General features: G+C 36.4%; 1 long non-coding RNA gene across 1 annotated transcript in view; it reads left to right on the plus strand.

The window, feature by feature from the left end:
* LOC122673544 overlaps positions 1 to 26,419 on the plus strand; it is a 602,084-nt gene that overhangs the window by 361,208 nt on the left and 214,457 nt on the right. Inside the window, exon 5 of the long non-coding RNA XR_006334711.1 lies at positions 5,285 to 5,355. This is a non-coding gene — a long non-coding RNA (uncharacterized LOC122673544). The remainder of the gene's footprint in view (positions 1 to 5,284; positions 5,356 to 26,419) is intronic.

The raw sequence follows: 26,419 nt of genomic DNA on the forward strand, positions 1-26,419 counted from the left end.
TGAGCTGTTTGATATTTTGGATATTAACCCTTTTAACTCAAATTATTTGCAAATATGTTCTCCCACTTTGTAGTTGTCTTTTCTTTCTTTTTTTTTTTTTTGATGGTTTCCTTTGCTGTAGATAAGTTGTGATTTTAAAAGGTAGATATTATAGTCAGAGAAACTTGTTGCACTTTTGACAACTTGTATGGATTTCCTGGCCATTTTTCTCTTTAGAACAGAGTACATGATTCATTTGTCTTCAATTTTAAGTCTCAATGACAAATTCTGGACAGTTGAAAAATTCTACTTAATATCCTGTTGATTTCGATTTATTTATTTATTTTTGATGTTCTATGAGACTTTGAGAGAGGCTGGTTCAGAGTAAATGAGAGACAAAAACAAAAACAAACAAGAGACAAAAAAGAGACAAAAACCAAAGCAAACAAAAAATAAACTTGAAACTAGAGGTGGATTTGTTTTCTTTTAAAACTGAAAACCACAACAAAACTCTCCACTAATTGATTGAGATATTGTGGACCCAAGGAGAAAAAGTGGGAAACAGATTTATACAGTTATGAAAATTAGTCTCCTCATTTTAATAAAATAGAACTTTCTCCAGATTAATTCTATTCATATTCTTTTATGAGCCATGCAAAGGCCATATATCTATTCATTTATTAATATTAATTAATCAAATCATTCATTCATTTGTCTAAAAGCTCTGATCTATAAGAAGCAACATATGGTGGGTTATGAATATAGTGCTGTGGAGATTTTTAAAGATAAATATGTCAGTGATTTTGTACTTAAAACATTTGTCATGTAGTGGGGAGACAACAGATTGTCACAATAAAGTAAATACAGATGTGGAAAAAATTTTATTTTCTCAGAAGCTGGTATAAAACTTCTTTTTATGAAGAGTCTCCTGCCACTCATGTCTCCTGATGCTGATTTGAGGATAATCTGATACGAGTCTTCCAAAGTCCAGTTATCTTCTGGTATCCATGCTTCCTAAGGATGAGAAAGCCGTCTGCCTTGGAGAGGGACAGTTGGACATTTCAGGGACCACTCTGGTTGACTGAGCACTCCCTGTTCAGGGAACGCATGAGAAGACAAGAATGCCTGAGCCAGGGACCAGCTGAGACGAGGACTTAAGGACAGGGAATAGCTCAAAGGAATTTAAAATAATTTTTTAAATTGCTTGTAGAGTGTTATAATGTAAAATACTTACCTACTAGTTATAAGTTTCTCTGTAAAAAATTTTGTTTCTTATTAATAACTATTCATTTGTCAAATGGACTTCTGGGGAAAAGTTAAAAAAATGTAGTCTTGCATACAAGTTGGTGCAAGGCTAAAAGAGAGATGGTTCCATAGAATTTTGGAAACCAAAGAAGAAAAGGAAATCTGACATTTGGATAATAAATCAAAATTTTTGATGTGGCATATATGTCTCCTCCATAGAAGTTTAGAAAAATCAAAAAACTATTCTCTGCTGTCTAGTTAGAAGATCCCTGGAGACAGTGGCCTTTGAAATGGGTTTCTCTGGAAAGTGAGTGTGACCATTAGGGAGATATGAGGACATTTTCAGCAGGAAGAAGGAAGTGGGTAGATTTGAGAAAGCAGACATCAGGTGTGTTTAGAGAAACAGGGTATTTCAGTTTGTTCAGCACTTAAAGACAATGTAGGAATTCTAAAAAATGTTGAATGTACATAAATCAAGATTTAACATGTTCCTAATTGTTATATTAATTACCAAATATAATAGTAATATGTTCCTTGCCAAGTTACTAGGTATATTAAAGGTAATTCTTATGAAAACCCAAGGTTTGTTTTAATAAACAAAGTGGTCTTTAAGTTTATCTAGATTAATAAATATATGAACATTTATTCAAAAAATGCAATTATAAAACACAAAATACTGATGAATGACTTAGCATTTTGGTAGAATAGTCAGATCCATGTATTAGGACTCTGCAATGGACTGATTGGGGTAAATAAACCTTTGGAGTTAAATTGTAGAGGAAATGATTTTTCAATAAATACTATTGTCAAAATGATCATTTTGAAAAAAAAGATAATCTAAGCCCTAAGGAGATCAAACCAGTCAATCCTAAAGGAAATCAATCCTAAATATTCATTGAAAGGACTGATGATAAAGCTGAAGCTCCAATACTTTGGCCACCTGATGCAAAGAGCTGACTCACTAGAAAAGACCCTGATGCTGGGAAAGATTGAAGGCAGGAGGAGAAGGGGACGACCGAGGATGAGATAGTTGGGTGGCATCACCAACTCAATGGACATGAATTTGAGCAAGCTCCGGGAGGTGGTGAAGGACATGGAAGCCTGGCATGCTGCAGTCCATGGGGTCACAAAGAGTCAGACACGACTGAGTGACTGAACAAGTCCTAACATTTCACATCTTATATTTAAAAAAATCAAGTCGAATCACATAGTTAAAAAAACATAGAAACACTTAAAAATAAACAGAATGTAATAATTATTCAACTTTTACTTTGAAGAGAAAGATTGTCAAATTATAGAAGCAACTGAAGTCATCACAGATTTGAAGGTCTATGGTTGATATATAGACTATATATAAATAGTATCAATATAGACGGAGTGTAAATACATAGGATTTAACTGAGTAGGAATTTGAAGGAAGGAAAGTCCCTTTTGGACTGCAGCAGAAAAGCAACATCAGGGTGAAAACAGGCTCTTAATGGAAGGAAAGCATTTGTTTAGCAAAGGGAACATGGGCAGGAAGGTGAGTTGAAGTAACCTGGAGTTGTGGCAGACATTTGCAGGGCAGAGTGGTTCTGCAAGAGGAGAGTGTGCTGTTGGGAACAGCTGAGAGGATAGATTAAGAAAAGCTTTGATTCAGTCTCAGGAATGTGTGCTGTGGTGTGAAACCATTTGGAAGGTGTTGTGAGAAATTGGGCATGATAGCAAGATTGGGGAGAAACTTGCTTTATTTTTGTTTTTAATTATTTTCTATTTGCTTACGTGATGTTGTGCCTTTTCAATATGAAACTCCAGAGAGGGAAAGTCAAAACTTTCCTTCCATGAAAATCTTTTTGTGACCCCTTTTTCTGAGTGGAATAGGTGCAGTATCCTCACAGCAGTTAAATCAACATTAGACCCCAAAAATGACAGGAGTTGAGTAAGCACTTGGCATAATTGTTTTGTGCCATTTATTTCTGATTGAGTGCATTTTCAACGAATGATTCCAGCATTATTATACAAGATAAGATTTGTCTTGCTACAGCTTGTAATTTCTAAAATAGCAAGAGGGTCTCAAGTTAATGAAATACGGGGTAATACCTCTTGCTGTTTACTGCTTTTGATGATTATAGTTCTCTACCTCATCTCCTTTGCTCTTTTACTGATGATTCTGCCTCTGGATCTGAAAACTCAGCTTACTCCTGACAGCTGTACTGCAAAAAATTTGTGGGGAATGGTGAAATCTGGGATCAGTTTTATAGGAGGATTTGCTAAATTCTAGAAATGAACTATAAAATGGCTAATACATATAACTATGTGTAGAAATTTGATAGCTAAGCCAGTCATTTGCATGTATCTTATCATTTAATCTTTAAAGCACTCCAATTTTAAGGTTTGTACTTCCATCTTAAGTAGGTAAGTTGAGGTAAATCATCATGTTATGTAGGAGGAAGCTGAGACTTCTAGAGATTAATTAACTTGCTGGAGCACAGAATTGGCCAGTGGCAGAGCTAGGACTTGAACCCAGGCAGTGCAGCCGTAAATCCCAGGCTCTCAGCCACTGCGTCAGGTTGTGTCTGCCGCTCACTATGGGTTGAATCCTCCTTATTTGTCAAGATTCAGTTAAATCTCGCTTTCTCTCTGAAGACTTTTCGAATCCCTCTCCTGGATTTACTCACTATGCTCTTTAGGCTCTCCGTAAATTTTACTTGTACCTTGACTATAACACTTGTCATATCACAGTTTAATTTGTCTCATAGTTTTAAAACAAGGATTTTAAATTGCAGACTGAATCGAGCTGATAAACTGTTTTGATGTACTGGCACAGTGTTTTAAAAATAATTTGTTTTGAATGGCTCTGCATGGGGCTTGCCCTCTGCAGTTACTGAGTTTCCACCACTCCCTGATGCCCTCCATTTAGCTGGTTCCTGAATCTGCATTTCCTGCCTGTCCTGTCAAAGGTTTGCAGCTAAATTCAGTGGCTTTTGTATTTTAGTGTATTTTGTATTTTAGTGACCTCACCTCTGTTGTCCCTTCTACCCCGCCTCTATCACCTCTTCTCAAACTTCACCACTAGATTAAAACCTCCCTGAAGTCAGACTCTATGTTTGATTTATCTGTTTGTTTCTATCACCACATGCCACAGTGTCTGGCATATCTTTAATATTAAATAAAAGCTTACTTTTTAAATCTCTTGGCCTGTTTTTCTCAATGCTTAGGATTATGTAAAACTTTTATAAAAATAGAATTGCTCTAATTAAATATTTCCAAGAAATTATTTGAAAGAATGTTATTACATTAATCTTGATGTACACCATTTTAAAATGGCTTAAATGACACTCATAAATTATTCCCTTAGAACTTGCTTTCATTTAAAAATACAAAAACAAAATAAGGAAAACTGTCTCCTTCAGTAAAAATGTTTAAATTTGGTCAGATGTCTAATGATAATCTCACCAAATAGCTATTTGTGGAGCAGTGTTTTTTCTTTTTTTCAGAGCACTTTATGAGTCTAGATATAGTCATAATGGTTGCAAGTCATTATTTCCTATCTGACAGCATGTTATTTTCCTCGTTTATAGTAACACTCAACTTGGAAAAGAACCTACGTGAATACTACTCTGTTATCTATAGATTAAAAATCAAGTCAAATCTTTTAAAAGCTCATACAATAATTTTCACATTTTTTTTCTTTATTTGAGCCCAAGTCAACATTTTAAAAGTGAAAGTTGTTAACATCAACCCAACTCCCAGTTTTTATATGAGAGGCAGAATCAGAAAAAGATTATAAGGTTAAATTGTGTATTATCATTTCTTTTTAGCCTTGGGATCAATTTTTACAACATTCAAACAGTGATTTTGCTCTAAAGTAAAACTATTTAGGAGATTATACACATGCTTCAGTTGTGTGTGTGCTCAGCGCTTCAGTTGTGTCTGACTCTTGGCAACCCTATAGACTGTAGCCTGCCAGGCTCCTCAGTCCATGGGAATTTCTAGGCAAGAATATTGGAGTGGGTTGCCACGCCCTCCTGCTGGGGATCTTCCCAGCCCAGGGATTGAACCTGCATCTTCTGCATTGCAGGCTGATTCTTTACCATGAGCCACGGGGGCAAGTCCATGATCCAGTTGTGCTGGAGCATAAAACTACCTCAGGTAAACTAAAAACATTTTCAATGTGTTACTTCTAATAATCTGTTATTTGGTTCAAATTATTATTTATTAAATAAAAACTGAATTTTTCAAGATATGATGAAGATAATATACTGAAATAGAAGAAATGGAAAATATATGCACAGCAGTTGAATATAGGTAGTATTGTTTAAGCAAATCTTATCACAACGTGGACTCAAAATTTGTGTGTGTGTTGATTAGTGACATCCATAGGCAGTTTCTGGTACTATCAGTTTTATTTACTGGAAACAGTTCATAAGATATTTCTCAAAAGATGACCTCATTTCTATGGGGATGTAGCAGAAGCTTTTAGTTCTAAAGGAAGGTATGCAAATTCATAAGGCCTGTGCCTTGGACCTACTCTTAGCAGTTTGAGTTTAAATGAGATTTATTTCACTGTACTTATGGATAGAAATGAATCATGATTTTTTTTCCCCTAAAATCTTGGGGCAAATGATTTAAAACATTTGAAACTAAAGCTGCACACTGAGTGAGTGTCATGCATGACTGGAAACGGTAACCACTTCAGCCTATGAAATGGCCTGTGATTGGTGTTCATGTGGATTACATTTTAATATTATGCTGGAGTTTAATTATAAAGGATTATTAGCAGATCATAAGAGGACTTCAATGAAATAGGGTCATGCAGACTAGAATGTTATTAGCTGTCTCATCTTCAATTTGTACCTTCTCAGGTTGTATCTTTCAGTGAGTTTGTAGAAGCTACCAGTTTGGTTTTTTTCTGACATTTTTTTAGCAAAAAGCCTGTCTCTGCAGTATTTTTGGCTTAAATTGTTTGTTGTCTGATTATTTGATTGGTTTGACTGCTCCTAGTCATGTTTGCTGGTTCTTAGAAAGTGAACTTCATAATGCGATCCCTCAAAAACTACTTATCGACTTGACTGTATCAGCTAGCAAGTATTGTTTGATAAAAGATGAGCAAGATATAGGATAAGCACATCTCTATTTTATTTTTTTGGCGAAGAGAAAAAATGAAATAAATGAGTTTTTTAAAGCACTAGGGATCCCCATTTAAATGGTTGCAAAATCTCACATTAAAACTGCAATTAGGCAAAGAATCGGTGCTGCCTGTTACACTTTTCAACAGATGATAGGAGTAGCCAGGCATAAGCAACTGTCTTTTATAATGTGGGTGCAGCATTGTCTTAAAATAGTACTAATGTTGACTTTTGTCATGTTAACTGTGGGAACTTTGGGGGAAATACATTTAAGTACTTGAAGACTATAAGTTAAAAGATAAGGCCAATTGATATTGTGAACAGTGTGCCTGAGAGGTAAATTGCATGGAGAAACTAAACATGACAGCCTGAGATAAAACACTTATTATGATTAATACCAGAAGTAGGAACAAGCTCATTTCTTTCTGCAGCCCCAGGAAACCTCACTTTTACCTGATAATGTTTATGGCTCCAGCTCACTCACCCAATGCCCTGTGTTTTCTTAATGGCAGGCTACTACTCTGTGAAACGTCAGGACTTTAGGAATTCTCATTTCTCTGATTTTCACCTTTCTTTAGAAGATTTACAAATCATTACTGTCAAATTCCACATCAAGTGCTTAGAGGAGGTAGGCCAGGGGTCCAATATTCACTGAAACAAACCAAGGTTTAATATCATTCGTTTCCTTATATGTCATCGCCATTGGTTCTTGGAGTTTGTACTGGAATATAGCAAAGTGGTTTTACCTGAGTTATTGCCAAGAGGAACAAATGAGGTAGACTAGTCAAATAAATATTTGGGACAGATGTGAGAAGCAGCAAGAGATGCAGACTCTCATAGCAGGAATAACATCCACAGAAGGCAGAGTCATTTGCTTTTATTTATATCATCGTTGTTGTTGTTCAGTTGCTAAGTCCTGTCTGACTCTTGCAACCCCATGGACTGCAGCATGCCAGGCTTCTCTGCTCTCCACTATCTCCCGGAAGAGTTTGCTCAAATTCATGACCATTGAGTTGGTGATGCTATCTAACCATCTCATTCTCTGCTGCCCCCTTCTCCTCTTGCCTTCATTGTTTCCCAGCATAGGTTTTACCAGCATCAGTTTATATCATACACGTTGACGTCTGCATCTTCTTAGAACAAGAGTTCTGAAGTTGGAAGGAAATGTTAAGGTCTTAAAATCTGACCCCCTACATTTCTATTGTATTCTGAAATTTTCACCTATAAGAAAGTCATTATCACTTGAGGAAACACCTTGATTTTCTATACAGCTTTATTCTTATCTAGATCTAATTAGTATTGATTTGACATCTGTCACTTTGTAACTTTGGCCTGCTTGTCCTAATCTGGCATCTTGGCATTGTTCAGAAAAGCTAGAATGCTTCTTTGACAAAGCAATTCTTCAAACCTACCACAATTTTTCTAAGGCATGTCTCCTATTGGTGAAAAGTTTCTAGCTCCTTCAACCATTCTTCCAATGAAGTGGGCTTTGGACAACTTATTTCTTTAAGAACATGTACCATTATTCTAGTATCTCACTTAAAATCTAGCATTCAAAGTGCAGTGGAAATGGTATGTGTGTTAGTCGCTCAGTCATGTCCTACTCTTTGCGACCCCTTGGACTATAGCCCGCCAGGCTCCTCTGCCCATGGACTTCTCCAGGCAAGAATACTCGAGTGGGTCACCATTCCCTTCTCCAGAGGATCTTCCCGATCCAGGGATCGAACCTGGGTCTTGGGCACCGCAGGTAGATTCTCCACCACCTGAGCCACCTGAGTTGAACTCTAAATTGTCCATTACCATTTTGTATTGTCATTTCTAAGTTGATTCATATACAGTCAAGTAGAGAGACATCCAAGAAGCTCTGAGTCTTTTTAAATATATATATATATATGTTAAAATCTGCTGCTGTTAAAATAGGCTTCCATTTAAGTTGTTAAGCTTAAAGAGACACTATAGCTGACAAGATCCATGACTCTATATGTACTTAGGATCTTCAAATATCACTTATGCAAACCATTTGAAAAAACAAAGCATATTAGAAAAATGAAATATTTATTTGCCTAGGCAAATAAATGTTATAGACCTATATGTATTATATAGGCCTTCCCTTGTGGTTCAAATGGTAAAGCTTCTGCCTGCAATGCAGGAGACCTGGGTTCCATCTGTGGGTGAGGAAGATCTCCTGGAGAAGGGCATGGCAATCCACTCTATTATTCTTGCCTGGAGAATCCCATAAACAGGGAAGCCTGGTGGGCCACAGTCAATGGGAGTCACATAGAGTTGGACACAATTGAGTGACTAACACAAACAAACATATTCTTATATCAGAAATAAGCTTTAGAGGTATTGACAGTTGGCCAGTAGATCTAGAAGAAAAATAAGATTTCCTAGCCTTTATTTCTAGTGAGCTAAATCTCCAGAAATCTAAAAGGTAGAATGACTCTGAAAATCATTTTCATGAGATTGGACTAGACAGTAGAATGAAGTATTTTATATATCTCAGTGGGACTTCCCTGGTTGCTCAGATAGTAGAGGATCTACCTGCAATGCAGGAGACCTGGGTCAGGAAGATCCCCTGGAGAAGGGAGTGCAACCCACTCCAGGATTCTTGCCTGGAGAATCCCATAGACAGAGGAGCTTGGTGGGCTACAGTCCGTGGGGTCACAAAGAGTTGGACACGACTGAGCAAACACACACAGATATCTCAGTGGAAGCGTTACTGATAGGTGTCACATGTGTAAAATTGTAAGAAGGAAGCTTGAGATAGCTTGAGTTTATTTTCTCTGTAGAAGTATTGTCAAATTATATTACATTTAAAAATAATTTAGAACCAATTTATGTGAAAGAAATATAAACATAGCAGTTCATCACATCTTTTCTGTGAGTAGATTGTTCAATTAAAAAATGGAAAGTAGCTTAATTGGAAAAATAAATATTGCTAGAAAAATAATAAGAAAAAACATTAATATAAAAACATCTATATTAATTAGAGAGTAGAAATATAGTTTAATTTCCAGTTACTGGAAGCTGTTAATAAATTTATGTAATGATTATTAATTGAGCACTGTCTGTAGGCCAGGAACTATTTTAGGTAGTAGAAATAGAATAGCAAACAATACAGATGTCTCTGCCTTCCTGAAGTTTATATGAATAACTAAATATTAATGAACATAAATAAATAAATAACATTCTTGCCAGGTGGTGATAAATGCTATGAAGAAAACTAAAGCAGAGGTAAGTGGAATGAAGATCGACTTTTACAAAAATATGGAGGGGGCGGGCCTTGAAATTCTAAGTTGATACGTGGTCGGGCTATTTTTGCTGCCATGTCTTCACACATTCCATGATAAGATATGTGGCTCAGGACCCATCAGGATCAGAGGACAGGAGGAGCCATTTGTTTCTGGGCATGGGATAGTGTGATTTCACAGTTATTATGTCACTAACACTGTCAGATTTGGTCAGGTCTAGATTAACTAAGCTGTATAGTGCATTAAAAGCAGCCATTTTCTTCTAGTGGAGATATTTATAAATTTATTAGTACATTAGTTTGTAGGTAAAGGACTAAAATGTTACTACCCAGAGAAAACACTTATTTTAAGCAACAGCAGGAGGTGGTGGGATTAAAAAGTAGTCATCAGTCAGGAAGAAACTTGGGGGAAAAAAAGCAGAGATATAGGATGATTATTAATAAAAAAATTAGAAATGATTTAGTTCATATTTATATCTGTTTAGGACTAATTTCATATTTCTGGTGGCAAGAGATTATCTGTGACCATTGTCAATTTGAACATGTTGATTTGCTGTTTCCCTTTGGAAGGTATTAATACCAGAACTCTTGATATCTGTCAAATAGGGATATATCATCATATGTACATAGATGGGCTTCCCTGGTAGCTCAGCTAGTAAAGGATCTGCTTGCAATGCAGGAGACCTGGGTTCGATCCCTAGGTTGGGAAGATCCCCTGGACGAGGGTATGGCAGCCCACTCCAGTAGTATTCTTGCCTGGAGAATCCCCATGGACAGAGGAGCCTGGCGGGCTACAGTCCATGGGGATGCAAGGAGTCGGACACGACTGAGTGACTAAGCACAGCACAGCACATTTTTACAATTTAAATAAATATACTCAAAAGTTTTAAATAATTTTTTGAGGTAACATTCATACAACAGAAGTTAACCATTTTAGAGTGAACTATGGGCTTCACAGGTGGTGCTCATAGTAAAAAATCTGCCTGCCAATACAGGAGACCTGAGACACAGGTTTGATCTCTGGGTCGGGAAGATCCCCTGGAGAAGGAAGTGGCACCCACTCCAGTATTCTTGCCTGGAAAATTCCATGGACAGAGGAGCCTGGTGGGCTATAATCCATGGGGTCACAAAGTGTCAGATATGTGAACTTTGTGAGCAATAGCGAAACTGTTTTTCCACAGTGACCGTATCATTTTACATTCCCATCAGCAATGTATAAGGGCTCTGATTTCAATGAGAATACTTTAAAAATAAATGTACGTGTATTAGTGTTACCAACCCAAATGTTCTTTTACTAGGAATGAAAATCTGAAATGTCTGGAACCCACTCCAGGCACAGCACTTTGACCCCATGTGAAATAAGTGCATGGTTGTGGTGTGTTTGGAGGATGGGCTAGGGCTGGAACAGGGTGATAGAAGAAGCTGAGTCTGACGTTCTTTGGCCTCAGCTTCTCCAACTGTAAGTGAGAAGTTTCTGGAGTTAGATTATAGGCTACCCCTAGGAGCCCAGTAGGCCACTAGACATCCATTATTCCTCAGGATCTATACTGATGAGCACTTATTTTATATATGAGAGAAATGAAAGCAAGTCAAAATTCAACTTCTTATAAACTGTGAGAACATTATGCGGACTGTTTCCGTCTCTCCTCAGTACACTGGTCTGTGTTGTAGTTATCCTACTATAGGTACCATTTGTACTTCGGTTGCTAGTGTAGCCTCTTTTTGTTAGGGCACCGTGGAATAATAGAAATCATAAACATATAGAGAAGATACCTTTTCTAAAGCACATAAAACATGCTTACCAAACATAATCTTAAGCCTCATTAGAACCCTGAGTAGGAAGGCATTACAATAAATCTTTCCTTCACACCAAAGAGATCTGATATTAACAGAAATTCACAAACTTGCTTAAGAACAAAATGAAAAAACCTAGGTTAGAACCCAGAGTCACATGATATCAAAATAACAGCTCTTTTCATTGCCCTTCTGGTGGAGAGAAAAATTGTTTTCAAGTTTCTTCTGAATGTTTCACCCAGTCCTTTTACCCTAGCAGCTCTCTCCCTTGGCTTGACTTATTTTATTATACACAGGGAACTGTGAATTGTAAAACATCACTAGGCCCGTGAATAGATTTTTTTCCTAAAAATACTTGATAATTTTCCTAAAAATGCCTCAGATAATGTCAGGTAACCTAAGAAGTTTCAGTTCTTCTGCATACCTCACCTGAGGCAAGTGGGTGAAGATTTGGTTATTGTTTTTTATTTAACTGAGTTCTTCTGAGAATTTGTACATTTACCTCTGGTCCAGAAAAACAGAGATACTGTAAAGCAGAAAGTCTCAGGCACTTAATTTGGGCATAAGCCCAAATCCCGAGATTAATCCTTCTGTATTGTAAAGAGCCACCTTCCTGTTACATAACCATTCTGCATTTCCATCCTGCACTCAATCAAAGAATTTACAATGATCAGGAAACCCAACAGGGAGCTCTAGAAATACAAATCTAAGGGAGCAACTTTGCCACCAAAGGTCCTTCTAGTTGAAGCTATGGTTTTTTCAGTAGTCATGTGTGGATGTGAGAGTTGGACTATAAAAAAAGTTGAGCAGCAAAGAATTTATGCTTTTGAACTGTGGTGTTGGAGAAGACTCTTGAGAGTCCCTGGACTGCAAGGAGATCCAACCAGTCCATCATAAAGGCAATCAGTCTTGAATATTCATTGGAGGGACTGATGGTGAAGCTGAAGCTCCAATACTTTGGCCACCTGATGGGAAGAATTGACTCATTTGAAAAGACCCTGATACTGGGAAAGATTGAGGTCAGGAGGAGAAGGGGACGACAGAGGATGAGATGGTTGGATGGCATCACTGATTCGATGGACATGAGTTTGAGTAAGCTCCTGGAATTGGTGATGGGCAGGGAAGCCTGGCGTGCTGCAGTCCATGGGGTCACAGAGTCAGACACAACTGAGCGACTGAACTGAACTGAAGGGAGCAACAGTAAATCTTGCTGCAAAATCATCTTGATGAAAGTGTCAAAGCAGCGAGAGGAATGTAGGCTCAGACTTTAGAGTTCTGAGCAAACAAGTTTTAATATTAGAGCTATGGAGAACACATACGTTATTATTCACAAATGCCACCAAACAAGCATCATAATTATTGTTTGTAAGATTTCAGAACCAACAGAGTTAAGGAGAAAAGTATTTTTCAGGATTTCAGTCAGGCAGTGGGCCCCCAACACCATTGAACTTATCAAGTCAGCATGGTAATTTACCTAGCTAGCTATATTCTCCTATTGAATGCAAGTTTCTGGAGACAAAGACCACATGTTATTTAACTTGTCTTCTCTGACATTTAGCATTGTACTTGGCAGATAGGATTACTCAAAAAGAAAAAAAAAAAAAAAAAAAGAGGCTGCACTGCATAAAAGAAGCAAAGATAAAGTTGTCTCTTAAGGCAAAAGATTTTCATTATTCATGTTTTAGTGATTTTGCTTTAGATTTAGATTTTTAATACGTAAGAGGATTTTCCAGAATGGTACAGATAAAACTGTATATTTTTAACTCTATGAAGGAGACTCTAGAAAAATTGAAATGTGCGTAGATGATACTTCTCGTGGCCGCCTTCCTGCTGGTGGCTTCTCAGGCCTGCTGTCGTCCTCTTCCCTGCTCTCCACCCACCTTCTGGCCTGCAGTGGGGACTGCATTAGTGGGTTCTCTGGCCTCTGGCTTCTGGCTGGAATAGACCAAGGCAGCCATAAGCAAAAGGCCCGAGAGCAGGAGGAGAGTGAATCAGGTTATTTATTCTCTTGACTTCCTCCCTGCTGGGTCAGTGTGGGTTGACCCTGTGCCTTTTTCAGGAGGACTTTGCCAGGCCCATCTCTGCCTCCAGTTTTCTGTCACTGCTCTTTACACTCACCCTTTCAGACCTCTGGGGTTTATCTGCTGCGGAGGAAATGATCAATGGTATTTAGACTTGTTTTCTCAGTTTTCACTAATAATACGTTTATTATTTTTGAATTATAATAGTGTAATTCATTGGAAACTGTCAATTTATCTATTATTTAGAATTCTTCAGGAAAGGTAACATAGTTAGTGCTAGTCCAGAGCCCTCAAATACACTTTTTACCTTTACATGTCTTTTCAAGATAATGTTTTAAATGTAAGATTTCTTTCAGATTGTAATAACTGTCAGTAGGATAAACTGCCTTATTTCTTTCATAATTCTGTTCTATTGTCCAAATAAAGTAGATATATAATATTATTACTCTGAAGCCAAAGCTATTAATTTAATTAGAGATCACAGGTTCTGTAATCAAGCTGCCTGGGTTCCAAACCCTGACTCCACCACTTAGCTGACATTTCTAAAAATTTACTTAAGTGCCTTAATTTTCTCATTCATAATATGTAAGTTACAATAACACATTTATTGTGTGTAGGGAAGACTCAGTGCCTGACAATGGGCAAATGCCTGGTTTATGTTCTTTGCTATTATTTTTTGTAGCACACCCTTGTCATCACCAGGGAGTGTCAGTTATCTATAATTTGCTAAGAACTCCAGTTTTTAAATATTTCATTTATTACTATAGAAATGTTTCTAAAATCCATCCCAGCCTTTTCTGTATTTTTTAAAGGCTACCTTGTCTTCATTACCAGGTTCATTTTAATAGATATTATTATTGATTTATGATACCATTGAACGTGAAAGTGTCAGTGGCTCAGTTGTGTCTGACTCCTTGTGATCCCATGGACTGTAGCCTTCCAGGCGCCTCTGTCCATGGGGATTTCCCAGGCAAGGATACTGGACTGGGTAACCATTCCTTTCTCCAGGGGATCTTCCCAACCCAGGGATCAAACCCATGCCTCCTGCATTGCACGTGGATCCTTTACCGTCTGAGCCACCAGGGAAGCCCTTAGTAGATATTAAAGTGTTTTGTTTGCTCCAGTTCTTCACTAAATGCCAAAAAGAGAGAAAATTTCTCTCAAACTAAAAGAGTGTTAAATAGCAATTCCAAAAACATTTCCAGGTTCTTTATGAATTATACAGTCAATAAGTGCATTGGGATTGCTGTGGATTTTAGTGATTTAAACGCTTCATAGATGGGATTTCAGCTGAACCTGGAAAAATGCACTTGTTTTTACTAATCCTCAGATGAAATGAGTCCATTTACACTGCAGGCTCAGAGAGTTTCAGGTGGATGCCCTGCAACTGTCAGCTGGGGATGAGGCTGTCACGTGAGAGAAATGGAGGTGAGGAGAGCTTCGTCACGGTATCAAAAACAGAGTGGATAGCCCCAGACCCTGTCTTTGGAATTTCAATCACGAACTTCAAGTGTATGTCTCTGGCATTGAATTTACCCTCCAAAGAAAGCAAGTCTTTTCCTTTTCTCCCATTGTAGGAGGTCATCCCTGACACTCTGGAGGAAAAAAAAAAAAGAGAGAGGGACTAACACAAGAAACATTAACTTTTGTTTCAGGCATGTCAAACAAACCTTAGGATTATTAACTCACAGGATCACGTCTTGGTTCTCTGTTTTGTCTCCATATACTTGAAATGAATCGCGTGTTTAAGAGTGAAGTGATGTTAAGAAGAACCTGCCTTGTTAAAATTTCTGTTCACCCAAAGAGCAGAAACAGAGGAGTTTAAAAGTCTGAATATCAAACAAGCCTCACAAATAATTCAGTGACTTCTTGAGGGTGGGGGCAGAGTCCAAAATGAAAAAGAGAGGAGAGCAGTGGAAGATCAAAGGAGAAGGGGAAGCAGAGCTGGAAGAGCGAAGTCTGCCCCTTCAACTGCGTGCACGTGCAGCCAAACAGCTTTGCACTTTGGTGATGGAGGTGTGGATTACATACCTCCTATGGCATTTTTGGGGAGAAACTCTGAAAATCTTTTTTTTTTTTTTCCTAAGTTCAGGTTTGGTTTACTGCAAGTGGATTTAATGTGTATGTATCAAAAAAACTTTCATGAATATGGGGGTTTTAAAACACTTGAAATAATCCCTGCAGAGCAGATAAGAAAATAATATCTTTGGTACATCTTAATCGAGTAAAAGAGGTTACTAAGGAACCACATATAATAGATGTAGTTCAACTTACTGCATTTATACTAAAATTATTTGCTTAACAAAATTAAGCAATACTTCGTGATGGTAGCTTTATTTACATAAACTTCTTTCAAGTATTTGATATACTATTTGTCTCAGCATTTCTGTGGCTTACATTTTTGAAAAATGTCATTTTATATTTTAAAGCGATCTCTCTTATTTTCCCCCTCCACTATTGGAGAAGTGCAGAATAATGTGAAAGTCAAAAGTTTGTATACCAAGTCAGGTAGATCTAGATTCACATTTTCACTTAGGGCTGAAAGTGAAAGTGAAAATCACACAGTCCAACTGTTTGTGACCCCATGAAATTCTCCAGGCCAGAATACTGGAGTGGGTAGCCTTTCACTTCTCCAGGGGATCTTCCTAACCCAGGACTCAAACCCAGGTCTCCCACATTGCAGTTGGATTCTTTACCAGCTGAGCTACCAGGGAAGCCCTAACTTAGGGGTACTTATCCCATATGTCTTTCAATAATTTTTTATCCTCCTCTGGGTTTCAGTTTCCTGATTAGTAAGTGGAAGATACTAATACATACCTTTTGATGAAAATACAATCTGGTAATAATGTATGTAAGATGTTAGCATAGAATATAGCATATATATAAGATGTTAGCATAGAATATAGCATATAGATATTGTGGAATATATAAAAGCTAATACTAGTTTATTCTCTAAATGAGATATTCATGATAATTATGTATACAGTTTATACTATGCATTTATTATACAAACAATTTCATATTTATTTTCTTTCACGCTAACAACTTGATACAATTAATAATTATTATTCATACAGATAATATTATGCTGTGTACAGATAATAAAATTGATCCTCAGAGATTTGAAATCATCAGCAACTACTGAATAGAAGTATTGAAAATATGAAATTATGCTATCTAATTCCAAGCAGCTAAGACTGTTTCTCTCCCAAGTGGTGTATGAAGTGATCAGTATGAGAAATGAGAAAGGAAGACAGTGATTTTAAAATGGTGTCATCTTTTGTAGCTCAGTTCCATGATTCTGTTGTCCTGTGTATCAGAGCATCTGGTTCTTACCTCACAGACATTGGCATGGATAACTTTGCATGAGCAGGGTATGTAGGAAAGCACATGAGGGGAAGTGAACAGGCATCTTCACTGTACCACTTAAGGAATGAGACATTTTGCAGAGACTTCTTCAAATATGGAACCTACCATATAAAATATAATTTAAAGGAGCCATCCAGTCCCCCTGAGATAAGCAAATGGCTATAGGGATTTTCGCCAGCTTAGCTGACGAAGCCAGGACACTTTCAGCCTCATTTATATCCTTGAGGGGAACTGTGGAACAGGATTTTATTTGGCTTCATTTCTACTGGCCGGGGCGGGGGTGGGGGGGGGCGGCGTGGGGGTGAGGGGGAACAGAAACAGTATCAGCTTGAAAGGGTTTTTTTTTTTTTTTTTCAGATCTTAAGGATTAGCCAGTGAAAAGAAAGACACTTTTATTAAAACTTCTTCACTTTAACCATCTATAAAGGATTGATCTGAACTACAGATTTCAAGTTTTTTTTTTTTCAAGATGTTTTAAATTAAGTAGCAGAATCACTCTTCTTTCCAAAATCAACCATTCAAGGCATCAAAGTCTAAACTCCTTGAAAAAAATAGTGCTATATTTTTTGGTTATGTATTTCTGTACCAAATATAAATATACTTATTCTGATTAAGAATCATCTTTGCTATAGTTTAAAATAATTATAATGCAGAAATTATGGAACTAAAAAGCATCATTTGCACTTTGTCCTTGAGTTTCTTTTTGCTGCGTGGTCCAGGGTTGGAAAACTATAAATAACAAGATAATAAATATTTAAATTTTGGCTTTAAAAACCATATGGTCTCTATTGCAACTGCTAAACTACTCGTGTGGCACCAAAGACAATATAGGACAATGAAGGACCTACACTCTGCTCAAACTAAGCTTTATCCACACAGAATTTCACACTTCATATAACTTTAACTGTCACAAAATGTTTATCTTCTTTCAATTCTTTTCTCCAATCATTTAAAAGTAAAAATGGCCCACAGGCCGTAGATAAATAGATAGTAGGCTGGATTTAACCTGTGTGCCTGTGGTAGTCTATGGAACACAGTCCACAGACTGTATTGTCTACATGGGTATTAACTTAAGGGAGTCAAGTAGAGCTGGAATTTTAATCCTTCAAAGTATGGGCGCTTCTCTCAGTAGTAATCACTTGATGGTCAAGTTCAGATGTCTAAAGATTTTAGGAAGTACAGGATTTGATATCCTCCTAACTTCAACTATATTATTAATCTTTTCTCTATAATTTCCTTGTCTTCAGGGGTCTTTTTTTCTCTACGTGTATTAACTGAATTATAAGATTAGAGTCATGCATGGAAATCAATTAAAATGGTCAGCGAGGATAATTTTATTTTTCCCCCAGGCATGAAATAAACTTAAACAGATCATTCCCTGAAATCTGTAGCAATAATGAACAATTTAATGGCACTTTGATTTACGTAGTTTGTCCCTGTCAACAGCTTGTGAAGCAAGTGTGATTATTCTATTTTGCAGAGGAGGAAATCTCAGAAGAAACTGTAAAAATTTCTAGAAGACACTAAACCAGAACTTGAACTATTTCTGTCTGAATTCCTAAGCCTGGTCTCCTTACCATAAGTGTGTGTCCGTGTACACACATACATACACATCCATGAATAGATAACCAGTGTATTTACCAGTTTAAAATTTTACCCACCTTTTATTTATTTGAAAATAAATAAAAAAAAAACTTTAAAGAGACTTATTACATAAACTTGAAATAGGCAATTTAAGGTAATGGTCATTTCTTTAGTGATTTTAAGAACATCTCAGAATTTCATCCATATAATTCAGAATCTTAAGTCAACATTTGAGTCATTATCAATGCTAAAACTAGGATACTCAAAATTTACTTAAAAAAACAAAAAACAATGACACTTAGTTATCATTCCTCTCCAGTTTAGAAGGAATTTATCTAGAGAAAAACCTAGGAGTGTTAAGATACAGCCTATCACATCACATAAAAAGAGAACAGAAAAGTGAGATAAAAATATCTGTGTCTTTCTTTCCTCCAAAAATTCAATGGCAACACACTGGGAAATTATTTGATAAGGCTGGGTTTCTAATTTTATATTGATTTAAGGGAAGTTAATTGTTTTGATCTTTATATTGAGATGAAATTCAATAGCAACATTATAAATTGTGCTATAGTGAACAATTTTAAACTGAACTATGATGCTTTAGTGGGTCAGGAAATCAAAACAGCAACTGGGGTCAGCTTAAATGATAAAATAAAAAATGTGATCGTGCTTGCATTAAATAAAGGTAAGTATTGTTTTGTGAGACTTTGAACTTCAGCTGTGCACGTTTGATTGTGTCTGTGAATGTGCTCTCTGGGGAGTAGTGGGAACAAATTTCCTACTGTGAACGGTGGTCCCAGCTGGCTGTAACTCATTTTCACTTTTACTGCAAGCAGTTGTCCCAGTTCAAACTCGGTCTCCAGTGCTAACTACAAGTAAGTGACCAGCAACATGATTTAGAGTGTATTTGACTTAAACTGTGCTTGCCTTCTTTTGTCGCCCATTCATTTAGTTGTGCTAAACAAGAAAATTGCATATTCAGAAGTGGGCAAAGTTGTTTTAATGATAGTCATGAAAACATGAACAGATGCTTGAGGAGTCATGGGGATTAAGAGGGGAAATAGAAAGAGACACCGAGAAACACACATGGATGTGAGTCAGAAATCATATCACAAAAGCACAGTTTAGAGCTTTTACTTACTTGAAGGATATATAGATTATGGACAGAAAAAAAGCTGTCTTTATGAAAAGAATAATATGAATTAAATATATATTTCAAAGGCAACCCATTTATTTCCATGTAAGACTGAAACCCGTTGATTTAAGACTTTTGGTTTTTAGAGACTAGAAAAAGTAAAATAAAGCTGGGGGGCAGGCAGCATAGTTTTGACATTTTTATTTTATAAAGAACAAAGTTAAATAGCTACCATCTTTATTAACATCTTGTGATTATTTAAAGAGAATTTTAACAATAAAAAGCACAAATTGCAAAAGAAGAATAATTTTATTTTAATTTACTGTATTGTCCTTTTCCTCATTTTTACTCATTTCACCAACATCTGAAGAGAACAGTTTCTTTCAATAACCACTGTTCTAAATTTCTTTCCAAAACCATGAAAAGGGTGTGCCTGCCAGTTTGTCTATCTATGTTTCTATTCAAAGAGGAAATATAAAACCTTAGGAACATGTGGAAATGCTAAATTAAAGCTGTATATTATCTGGCTTTCCAACATCCAAGGAAATGGGTGGTTCCTAAGTAGATAAGTATTTGAAGAGAGAAGCAGACAGATAGTCAAACACAGTGATGGAAGGCTGGTTGATTCTCTATTGGCTGTGGTACTCTATTCTTTTCCTTTTTTATTTTAGTGGGTGCCTAGATATTTGCCAGTATTTCTATTTTTTGGCCATGGTTTCATTGAAATGTTAGACTCCTAAAAAGGTATAAATAACAGTAAGTAGCTTGAAAATTTCATTTATGATGTGTATTGTGGTCTGTTAAATCACCTATAAATTTGCCTGTCATCACTTCATGATAACTGACATAATTAGGATTGTCTAAGCACTTTGAAAGTAATTGTTTTTCCTAAATCATTTTTAATAATCTTCTTGATTAGCACTCTTACATATACTGAAGGACATGGTTCCAGAATTAGGTAATCTGCATTAGTATTTGCTTTGGAATATTAAATCATTCAAAACGTTTGCTCTGATCTGCCTTCTTTCTTCACCCAATTATCTGTGGAGTTAATACCTCTCACAGAGTTTTACATCTTTTTCTTTTAACCTTTAACTTGAAAGGTATTATTTCATGAAAAACTTAAAAATACATTTCACATTCAATGATTATCATTAGAAACAGTACATAAAACATTCAACAACCACATGTCAACAGTAGCACCATTATTCTTCAGATCCTTTCTTTAAGTCTTTGGATTGTTTAAAAAACCAATAAGGAGTTTTTTGACTAATATTTCCTGGCTTTCAGCAAACACATATGTATTCTCTTTACAGACAGCAGGTCCCACCATACAGAATCCATAATCCTGAGCAGCTGTTCAACTAGGACAGCACTGTCCTTGCCAGCCCTACTCAGATGTGTTGATAGATGTACACCAAGTTCTCCTAGTGTGCCGAAATGCCCTTGTTCCATTCTCCCTACCTCACTAGGTCATCCATGACTTCATGGGCATCTCTTCCTAGATCCTTCAAAGAACTGTCCTGATCTTCTATCAGTAATGGAAGGAGTTGGGGGTGGAATATTGGAAAAGTTTGTGCTGTAGATATTTCAATGTAACTATCATTTGGAGAAAAGCCTTCCTCAGACCTTTCAGCAACTGTTCCAAACCCAGCTCAGTCATTGGCAATTGTCACTGTCCCAGTGTTCTACTGCATTGTTAGTGGTAGGTTAGGAAGAAAGCCCCAGAAGGAAGACCACAAGTTCATCTGTTTTCTCAGTTTTGAGCGACTTTTAATATATGGTGGTGGTGGTTTAGTCGCTAAGTTGTGTCTAACTCTTGCAACCTCATAGACTATAGCCCACCAGGCTCCTCTGTTCATGGGATTGGATTTCACGGTCAAGAATAATGGCATGGGTTGCCAATTCCTTCTCCAGGGGATCTTCCTTGACCCAGGGATCGAACCCCCATCTCCTGCATTGCAGGCAGATTTTTTTTTCTTTTTTTTTTTACTGCTGAGCCACCAGGGAAGCCTGACTTTTAATATACAGTATAGTTTAATTAAAATCCAAGTAAAATCAAGTTGCAGATCACTTTTCTTCCCCTTTCACATTCATCTTACAAAGATATTCTTAGAAGGAAGATGATTAGATTTTGATCCTCTCCCTGACCATCTTAATGGTGTTTGTGGTTGAAAAGTCACTCAGTGATTATGAATGGAAGCTTGTCTGACAGCTTATGCAACTGAAAGGAAAGAGTAATTTATAAAAGCTATGGTTGTATACTCTTTCTTCTTTTACCACAATTGAAAATCAGTCATCTTTCATGTATTTTCTCATATACAATCACAGAAACCCTAACTTTGGTTCTCTAAAGAATCAATACAGGGTTTTAATTTAAGATGACTAAGCAAGATTGTAAAATTGGTGCTAGTGGTAAAGAACCTGCCTGCCAGTGCAGGAGATGTTAAGAGACTCAGATTCTATCCCTGGGTAGGGAAGAGCCCCTGGAGGAGGGCATAGCAACCCGCTCCAGTATTCTTGCCTGGAGAATCCTGTGGACAGAAGAACTAGTCAGGTTATATAGGCCATAAGGTCACAGAGAGTCAGACATGACTGAAGTGACTTAACGCAAAGTACATTAAGCCAGATTATAAAATCTTAGAAAATAGAGAAATTGGTTTGTGAAATTTTGTCAGGGAAGGAAATAGTTCTGAATGTTATTGTGACTTTCCGTTTATGTGAAAAGTTAACACAGGGTATTTATTGGTATGAATTCATAGATTTTACTATTAATGTCGTTAAAAAAATCTTTGTGCTATACATTTTACAATTTTCTTCTAGATGGAAAAATTCCCAGTTTTCTGCATAGCCTACATTCAAGTGAAAGGAACTACTCTTTCAGTATACCAAATTTATCATTGCAAAGGTTTTACAATACTGTGGAAAGAACATTCAACTAAGAATTAAAAATCTATTTTAGAGTTCTTAATCTGCAATGCAGTTGTTTGTTTTATCCTGCCTGTTTGTTGCTGCTGAAAGTGAAAGTCAGTCTTGTCCAACTCTTTGCGACCCCATGGACCATCCAGTCCGTGGAATTTTCCAGGCCAAAATACTGCACTGGGTAGCCTTTCGCTTCTCCAGGGGACCTTCCCATCCCAGGGGTTGAACCCAGGTCTCCCGCATTGCAGGCAGAATCTTTACCAGTTGAGTCCCAAGGGAAGCCCTTCCTCTGTTGTTTGGGCGTTAATTCATGTCTGACTCTTTGTGACCCCATAGACTGTAGACCCCCAGGCTCCTCTGTTCATGGGGTTTTCCAGGCAAGAATGCTGGAGTGGGTTGCCCTTTCCTCCTCCAGGGAATCTTCCTGACCCAGGGATTGAACCCATATCTCCTGCATTGCAGGCACATTCTTTTACTTCTGAGCCACCACCAAAGCCTAAAGAAAATTAGGGATAATAGTTACTGTTCTACTTACCTTATTAATTAGTTGGGAAGAATAACTGAGCAAAAGCTTGTACTGCCATATGTAGTTGGCCCACTATGTTCTTGGATTCCACACCTGTGGATTCAACAAACCTTGGATTGAAAATATTTGGGAAATAAAAAAGAACTAATTCCAGAAAGTTCCAAATAGCAAAACTTGAATTTGCCTTGTGCCAGAAGCTATTTACGTAGCATTTACATTTGTATTTGCAACTATTTATATTATAAGTAATCTAGAGATGATTTTGGAGAAGGCAGTGGCAGCCCACTCTAGTACTCTTGCCTGGAAAATCCCATGGATGGAGGAGACTGGTAGGCTGCAATCCATGAGGTTGCTAAGAGTCGGATACGACTGAGCAATTTCACTTTCACTTTTCACTTTCATGCATTGGAGAAGGAAATGGCAACCCACTCCAGTGTTCTTGCCTGGAGAATCCCAGGGACGGGGGAGCCTTGGTGGGCTGCCGTCCATGGGGTCGCACAGAGTTGGACACGACTAAAGCAACTTAGCAGCAGCAGCAGCAGAGATGATTTAAAGCATACAGAAGGAAATTGTGGAATCTAGGTATTTGGGGGAAATCTTTGAAAAATAACATTGTATAAGGTATCATAAAAAGATGAAATTAGAATTGATCATATATTGCTATAGCTCTTTTCTTTGGTGTAAAATAATCGCATAATGTACATTAAGAGAAGCATTATAGTCTATATGGTCACAATTCCATAAATGTGATTTCATAAAAAGAATAAAGCTTTGAATGGCTGATCACTACAAAATGTAAACCAAAACAATTTCTCTTCTCAAAGAACAAAGTGGATCCGAACCAGTGTTATAGATATCCATAACAGGAAACTAAAGCAACTTCTAGTCCTCTTTACTAGAACCCTGTTTTAGATTAATGATTGCGTTTATCATTTGAAATAATCATGTGAAGTCATTAATTTTCTCATTGTTGGCTTTGTTCTCTCTATTCATCACAGAAGTGTCAATTTTTTTCAGAAAGAATTTATTTATTTGTTGAATGAATGAAAAAGTGAACTATCATGCAATAATGGTCTCACCTATGGTAGATTTAAGAGCCTTCATGTTAAAATATTTACTTGCATTTACAACTATCTTATTTGTTGTAGTTTTTGAGTAAAGGGATGTTAATTTACTTATTCTTATACTGTCATAGAAACCTTAGCATAAAACTTTGTACTTGGTAAAATCTGCTGAAATGGTCATTAAATACATGGATACAAGTACATTTGTTTCAATATAATTTGGGCATTTCACTTATATATAAACATAAAACAAGATGAAATGTTACTTAAATGCATTTAATCATTTTTCCTTTTTAAAAAAGACTCATTTTCTCTAAACAAAATTCAAGTGAAAACATATTATTATTTAATATATTTAAAAATTTTATCATTTCATAAATTTAATGTTTTATATAAATATTTAAGTTTCAAGCATTTGGGCTTAAAATCATTTATTTAATTTTACTATATAGCTTGTTAATTTTTAAGAACAAACAGAATTAGGAGTGAAAACTCTGGGAAGAAGCTATCAAGTGACTGAAAATGAAAATGATAGTCTAAGAGTGAGCTGGGGATTGTGCATAATATGCTCTGATTTTCTATATCTCTTCTCAGATTTCTCTAGCAGTCTAATTTCAGTTTCACATGTTTCCCTACTGTCGTTTGGAACTTACTGAGCATGACAGACATTGTTGAAATTAATAATCCCAAAGAACATACAAATATCTTTTTTTAGCTCTATATAACTCTCAGCTTAAAACTAAATTGTTTTCTTTTTATAGGTATGTTATACAACAAAGTGTAATGGTCACAATTTTTATGGTTTATTTTTCATTTGATAATATAAGATAACTTAAAGGGCACATGTAATTCTTGTATGGTAGTGTTTTGCCATCATGATGCTATAGCATAGGGTAGGTGAGGGGAATATCAACAATCCCAAATTGTACTAAATGACTGTGTAGTGGAAAAAGTTACATTTTCCTTATTTAGTCCTCCAAAAGGAGAGTGTCAAATATCAAGACAGTAAGGTATATAGCCGTAATGATTAACAGGGAAACTTTATGTAGCTGGTGGGGAGAAATGGTAGTTTTAGAATCAGAAAATTTTAAAAATCTGTACTTTAAATTGTATGTGTATACTATCATGAAGGACAAAGAAGCAAACCCAAAAGATGGTTCTGAAATCTTCTTGATTGCTTTATAATTTTGAAAAAATGTGTTGTAAATCTAATCTAGGTGATTTTAAGCTCAGCCAACACTCAGCCTCTTACAAGAAAAGGAAAGAAGTAGAATGACAGTTTTCAAAATTAGAAGATATGGTTAAATAGGTTCAAGTCCTTTAGAAAATCCTGTTTTAGTCTTTCATATAAAGCTCAGTATTTGAATAAAGGGTAGTTTCTTTCTTAGTGACCTTTCTTTGGTCACTTCCTCCTTCATTTAATTTTTTATCTAGAAAATGGTAGATTTTAGTGTTTTCCTTGGAAAGTTTGGAATATGAGCATTGTACATAGTAGAAGATGATAAATTACCTTGTTAAATGACCTTCTTTTTGATAAATTAACTTGTGTTGGTAAGTAAACAATGAGTCATTTTTTTTTTCTTCTGAAGCCATTGTGAGATCCAAGACCCCAAGGAGCCTAATTTCATATAGTAATCTATTTCAAAGATAGTGAAAGAGTGGTGACAGAAACTACCAGACAATTTGATTCAACAGGGCTTACTCAATGGTGAGATTTTCTTGGCTTTTTCCCAACTGTCTTAAATCTGTTTTTTTAAAAACTAGAAAATAGTTCAGAAAACCTGCATATATTGCACTTCTATTTATGCATAACCCTAGAGCAGGACTATAATTTTCTTCTACATAGAATTTGCATTTCTGCATAATGGATATTTCAATATAATTAGTCTGAAGCGAGTATTTCCTTCATGACTAGTTTTTCCACTGTTGTGTTGCACTAATTTTGCTTCTGGATTCTTTAATCATCTATACACCAAGAAAGGTGGCTTCTTTGCTTTCATCTTTGCCTCTTCTTCAATCTTACACTTTCTTTTCAATACAGTAGACACTTAAGAAAGAACATATCATTCCTCTTCTAAAAATAACCCAATGGCTTTCATTAAAAGAATTTGTAAGGCTATTATTATCAATATGATTTTGATATTGATACTTTGAGTTAATTGAAGCTTTGTTTTTTTTGTTTATTTCATGACCAGTTTCTAAAATAATGCATATATGCTTCATGTGTATTCCAGGAGATGTGGGATCATGATGGCAGAGTAGGAAGACCCTGATCTCAGCTCCTCCCATGACTATACCCAAATTACAACCTAACATGGAACAACTCTTTCTGATAATGACCCAAGGACTAGCAGAACAACTCTTCTGTTAATACAATTAATGATACAAAGGGAAAAAAAAAACCACCAAGATGTTTAGG

The sequence above is a fragment of the Cervus elaphus genome, chromosome 17 (genome assembly GCF_910594005.1).
Source record: "Cervus elaphus chromosome 17, mCerEla1.1, whole genome shotgun sequence".
Taxonomy (NCBI): Eukaryota; Metazoa; Chordata; class Mammalia; order Artiodactyla; family Cervidae; genus Cervus; species Cervus elaphus.